Source organism: Castor canadensis, chromosome 2 (genome assembly GCF_047511655.1).
Source record: "Castor canadensis chromosome 2, mCasCan1.hap1v2, whole genome shotgun sequence".
Lineage (NCBI taxonomy): Eukaryota > Metazoa > Chordata > Mammalia > Rodentia > Castoridae > Castor > Castor canadensis.
Window position 1 is genome coordinate 113,762,173 of NC_133387.1, and position 6,000 is coordinate 113,768,172.

Sequence of the window (6,000 nt, forward strand, 5' to 3'; positions counted from 1 at the left end):
GTGAACCTTAATTTGGGAAATTATGAACTGTGAGACAGTATGGAGAGACTGTGCTATGAGGGAAGGAGCAGTTTAAGTGCAGGTTATCAGAATGCACTGCATGAGTTAGAAGAAATGCTCAAAAGTACTGGGACACAGACACATTTCTCTTCATGTACTGGATAATCTGGGTATAGCCACTTAAAAATTGTTTCTTCCTCTGGCAAGAGGAGCAGCTGAGGAAAGCTCTAGTCCAGAAATTTCCCAGAATTAACAACGGGAGGTAGGGGCACATTAGGATTTAAGCAACAGAGTCTTGTGACTATTTGAGGGTGAGTCTCCCCCTGGTGTCCCTCACATTTTATCTTCTGTTTGCTGTCTTGCATTTTCCCTGTGAATGAAGGATTTGTTCCAGGTCCCCCTGTGGCTAAGAGGAGGCCAGTTTGTGTACTAAGCATGTGCCGTACTCCCTTTTCTTTATTTTCCTTTTTTAAAATAATTACTTCTATGTCTTCAATAATGTGCAAGTAAGGAAATGTTACGTGATTTCTTCTTATGTGTCTAAATCTTAGAAACGTACATGTAAGAATATTAAAATTTCGTGATAAAATGTCATTAGCCATCTTCCTATCCTTAAAGTACCATTATTCAATTAGCTCCCCAGAAGTGTATAAGAAAATGCCCTTTATTCAACAGAATAGTAGTGAAGTTACAACTACCACCTTCTTCATTATGGTATAAAGTATATTGTAATTTGACAGGGTGATTGTAACTCCTTATCATCACTCCTCAGTGTCCTATGTACAGGTGACTAGATGTGTGGGCCCACACTCTGCTAATTCCACATTTAATATGACAATTTAAACTTGTTTCACTATTAATATTAATGTTATGACCACCCTGTCTTATTTGCTGGATTTCCATGAAATATTATGTTGAGCAAATACCAATGAATCACTATGGTGCTTATCTTTCCTATAGCAACCAAATAAGGAAATACTGTACTATAGAAACTGGAACTGATCTGCCCTAGACATTGTTGAAACAAGTCAACCAACAATCATCATATCTGAAATGGGATCCATTTACCCTAAGGTGTCTCCCATGAAAGGAACAGAATTTACCTTCTTTTACCTATGCAAAATAAAGGTCAGCCCTTCCAAACCAGAGATGCCTGTGGGTCACTGCTCCCATGTCCCACTGGGTCCTCTATAAGGATTTCCAAGTCTCCTCCTCCTCTCAGAAGAGCTATTTGGAGTGAGATACCTCCTTGTCAGGGGACATGGAGGGGACGGCTGGACTGAGCATCCTGGTCAGGGGTACAGGTTGTTTGTGCTTAATCACATCACCTTTTGTGGAACCTATATAATGATTGTTCTGAAGTGACTTCTATGAACAGACACACAGACAATGAGTGTTTAGATAATTTACTCATAAGTTATACTTGAAATGGAACTTAATATAGTACCGTAGGAACGGTATTGCATCAAGATAATTTCACAGGAAATAGAAGTGACACAGCGATGTGCACATTAATCTATGGGTTTTTTTCTTTTTCTAGCATCTGGTAAACATTATTTAATTTTGTTTTAATAGCAGTAAAATTTGTAATTTATAAATGTTTTATAAACTTTATAATTTGTAAAATTTATCTCTAACAAAATATAAGAGGCCTAACTACTCTAAAATCTTACTTACAAATATGGGAAGAGTTTATCTTCCACAGTATGGAACATTGACATGTTAATATGACACACAACTTGATTCTAAGGAAGTAACATGGAGATTCAGGCCCACTGGGCAGAAAGGCAGAAAGGATTGCTATTTTGTTTGGTGTTTGAACCTCCCAAACTCTGAGGAACACAAAGTTCTTCATAAGGAGCCAGGGTCACATATTTTGTTACAATCATGGAGAGCAGACTTATACATTTTCTCTAACCTATTTGTTGAGAGCTTTCATCATAAAACAGTGTTAAATCTCATTGAATGACTGTCCTATATCTATGGAAATGGCCATATGGGTTTTTCTCTTCCTTCTATTGTGATGTATTGTAATTATTGACTTGTATATGATGAGCTAATCATGCATTAATGGGATAAATCCCATATCAGCATAACAGGTAATTGTGGTTATGCAATCATTGTATTAGTGTTTTATTATAATATTATTGTCCTGTAGTTGTCATCTGTGTTCTTTCTTGGTTTTGCTGTCAGGACAATATTGCCTTATCAAATGAGTATGCTGTTTCTTTTGTTTTCAATTTTTGAAACAGTTTTGGAATTGGAGCTTGTCCTTCTTTAAATGTTTTGTAGAATTCACCTTTTCAGTCGTAAATCTGCATGACTGGGCAATGCACTAAAAACCTGTCTCAGAAAATGAAGAAGTATTCACACACTCTCAGAGTTAATGGTGTATTCCATCTTACTGAAGGAGTGTTCAAGGTGAACATGTCTAAGTCAGTATTCATGGCAATGTTGCTGAATAAGGAAAGAAGTCCTGAGGCTCCATCTACCACATCATACTCATTTCATGACATCTATGTCTTATATCCTCCTGCTCTGCTGCTCTTGGTTTGACTCTGTGTGGCTCAGCCACAGTACTGTTTTTGCTCCCAGGACTCTCACTCTTGTTCCAAGAGCTGTATGGTAATGGCAGCCTCCACCCAACTTTCAAAGGATGTTCACAGAGCATCAGAGAGGGGCAGAGAGACAAAGAAAGAGGAGACACAGAACAGAGCACAAACTGAAGCAATGCATAATTGACACTTAGAGTGATTCTGTTCCTTGTACTTCAGGTATTTAGAGCCAGCAGCATGCAAAGCCACTTGAAATTGCTAACATTCATGAGTTCTCTTGTGCAGACTGTATCCAGGAAAGCATTGAGATGGGACTTCTGGGGCCTTGTGGGCCCAAACATCACTGCAGTCTGTGTAGAGGCAGGACCTCAAGTCACAGAGGATTATTCATCAACCTTAAGACTGGGTGACTGAGCATTGTGGTTTGGGGATTTTCTTGTGATATTTTTACTCATTTCTTCTTGTTGACATTCTCTTTTTCAGTGTGAATGTCTTCTCTTTGTGAGTTCTACTATTGTATTTTGGAAGTACCTAATTATTTTGCTTTCACATGTTCTTCATACCTGGAGTCTCACACAGGTATGTGATTCAGGTTACATTTGCAGTAGACTTTGGACGTGCACTTTAAAATTAAAATTAATGCTGGGATAGCTCAAATCTTGGAGGCTCTTATGATGGAGTACACTTTTAGTATTTGAGGTGGACATGATTTGCATACATTATATGATTTTACACATGATGTATGATACATACAGAGTATTCACCACCCACAGAGTGCAACAAGGCCAAGACCTAATGTAACATCGTGTCCTGAGACCACTTTGGAGACAAAATGGGGTGTTAATTGAGAACTGGTGAGCTTGTGATAAAGTCTGGAGTTTAGTAAAAAGAAATATAATAATCATACTGTGAAAGTACCTTGTCCCATCTTCATGTAAAGATGCTGAAGTGATAATATTTAGATATGGGACTTCCTGCAGGAAATTAGTCCAAGAGACATGTGGTCACATAGATGGAATTAGTGTCTCTCTATCTCGGCTTCACAAAGTGATTAGATCTCTGGTCACTATCCTGCAATTAAAGGACCCAGTTAACATCTCTTCTGCAATGGAAGGGTGCAGAAATCAGACAATGTTGGAAACAGGGACCACACCCTCACCAGACAACACATTGACCATTGCCTTGTTGTTGGACATATAGGTTCTTGGACACTTCTGCAAATGTGCATTATTTGTATGTTGCCCAGTCTGGGGTATTTTATAATACCAGCAATGTTGGAGTGAGTAATGGACTAAGACTCCCCTAAGTTTCTTCTCTGCACTAGTCACATTCTCATCATTGGAGGGTGATTGGCAAATATCATCATCCAAGTTCCTCAAGGGGCCACATCAGAGATCTACTGGATCCAGTTTTGAGGAGAGTGGGCCAGGTAGAGGTGATGGATTTTTAAGATCAAAATTCTTGTACATGTACATAAAATTATCATGTACTTCCACAAAAGGACAAAGACTGACATAATACTGCAGTGGACTCTTGTGAATATTCACAAATTTCAATACAATGAAGGATTGATAAACTATTGAGATATGCAAAATACCCAACAAGGAAGAAAAACATGATGAGAAATCATATTTTTTGACAGTGTAACTCAAGATGGCCTCAAAATTGAGCCAAATACCTTACTATGCTATTAACTAGGATTAGAGTTGAACATCAGCACAGGTGGCAGGTATATCATATTTTTTCTATGCTATCATTAATGTCAAGCTGCCCCAGCACTCTCACATCTGCTCTGGTTCTTGACATCTTTGAGAATTCTACCTTGAGACTGATATATAGCAGGAGGTCCTGCAGATAGATTCTCCCTCTGTTCATAAAACCAGCCCAGCCCTGACCCTGCACTTGAGGGAAAAAAACCTGCTCTAGATTCCCAGCTGATCCCACTCAATGATCAGCACTGAATACAGACCACTCTGCCTGGACTTGGGGCTGAGCTGGGTTTTCCTTGTGACTATTTTAAAAGGTGATTTGTGTAGAAAAAGGATACTAAGTGTATGTGTGAAGACATGAGTGAGTGGAACAGTTGGTATGTATGACAATTTCCTGACCAGGATTCTCTGTCAGTGCAAGTGTCCAATGTGAAGTACTGCCAGTGGAGTCTGGGGGAGGCTTGGTGCAGCCTGCAGGTCCCTGAGTCTATCCTGTTCAGCCTCTGGATTCATCTTCAGCAATTACCTCATGAAGTGAGTTCGACAGGCTCCAGGGTAGGGGCTGTGGTGGGTTGCATGCATTAGAAACAAAACTAATAGTCGCATCACAGAATAAAATGTATCTTTTCATCATCTCCAGAGATGACAAGAACATGCTGTATCTGCAAATAAGCATCTAGAGAGCTGAGTACACAGCCATGTATTACTGTTGAAGACACATTGTGGGGACATCAGTGTGAGCCCTCAGCCAAACCTCCCTGGAGGGATGCTCAGGACCAGCAGGTGGTGTTCACGACACATAGAGTTCTGGTTCAGCCTCAGGAGCAGGTGCAGGCCCTCTACTGCAAAGAAAGGAGGGGATGAAGCAAGGAAAACCCAGCTCAGCCCCAAGTCCAGGCAGAGTGGTCTGTATTCAGTGTTGATCATGGAGTGGGATCAGCTGGGAATTTAGAGCAGGCTTTTTTCCCTCAAGTGCAGGGTCAGGGCTGGGCTGGTTTTATGAACAGAGGGAGAATCTATCTGCAGGACCTCCTGCTATATATCAGTCTCAAGGTAGAATTCTCAAAGATGTCAAGAACCAGAGCAGATGTGAGAGTGCTGGGGCAGCTTGACATTAATGATAGCATAGAAAAAATATGATATACCTGCCATCTGTGCTGATGTTCGCCCCTCCTCCTGACTCACCAATGTTCGCTCCTGTTGAGGAACAAGTAGGTCAGGAAGCTCCACTTTAGCCATGGCTTTTAAAGATACCAGGAAAACCCCCGTGGAGCCGGAGGTGGCAATTCACTGAATTCAAATCACCCTCACCAGCAGCAATGTGAAGTCTCTGGAGAAGGTGGGTGCTGACTTGATCAGAGGCACCAAGGAAAAGAATCTCAAAGTGACAGGACCAGTGGGCATGCTGACCAAGAGTTTGAGAATCACTACAAGAAAAACACCTTGTGGTGAAGGTTCTAAGACTTGGGATCGGTTCCAGATGAGAATTCACAGCAACTCATTGACTTGCACAGCCCTTCTGAGATTGTTAAACAGATTACTTCCATCGGTACTGAGCCAGAAGTGGAGGTCAATGTCACCACTACAGATGCCTAAGTCAACTATTTTACTAAATTTAATAAACTGACTTATAAATTGTTTTTTAAAAAAGAGTTAGTAGAAATTATTCTCCTCATGGATTTTGGGTTGAATATAATTTAAAGTTTCTTAAATATAGAAAGGTGTTCACATATTGA

General features: G+C 40.2%; 1 pseudogene; it reads right to left on the reverse strand.

Annotated features, from left to right (window-relative positions):
- LOC141418134 (gamma-tubulin complex component 5-like) overlaps positions 1-5,503 on the reverse strand; it is a 76,815-nt pseudogene extending 71,312 nt beyond the window's left edge.
- Positions 5,504-6,000: the final 497 nt, after the last annotated feature.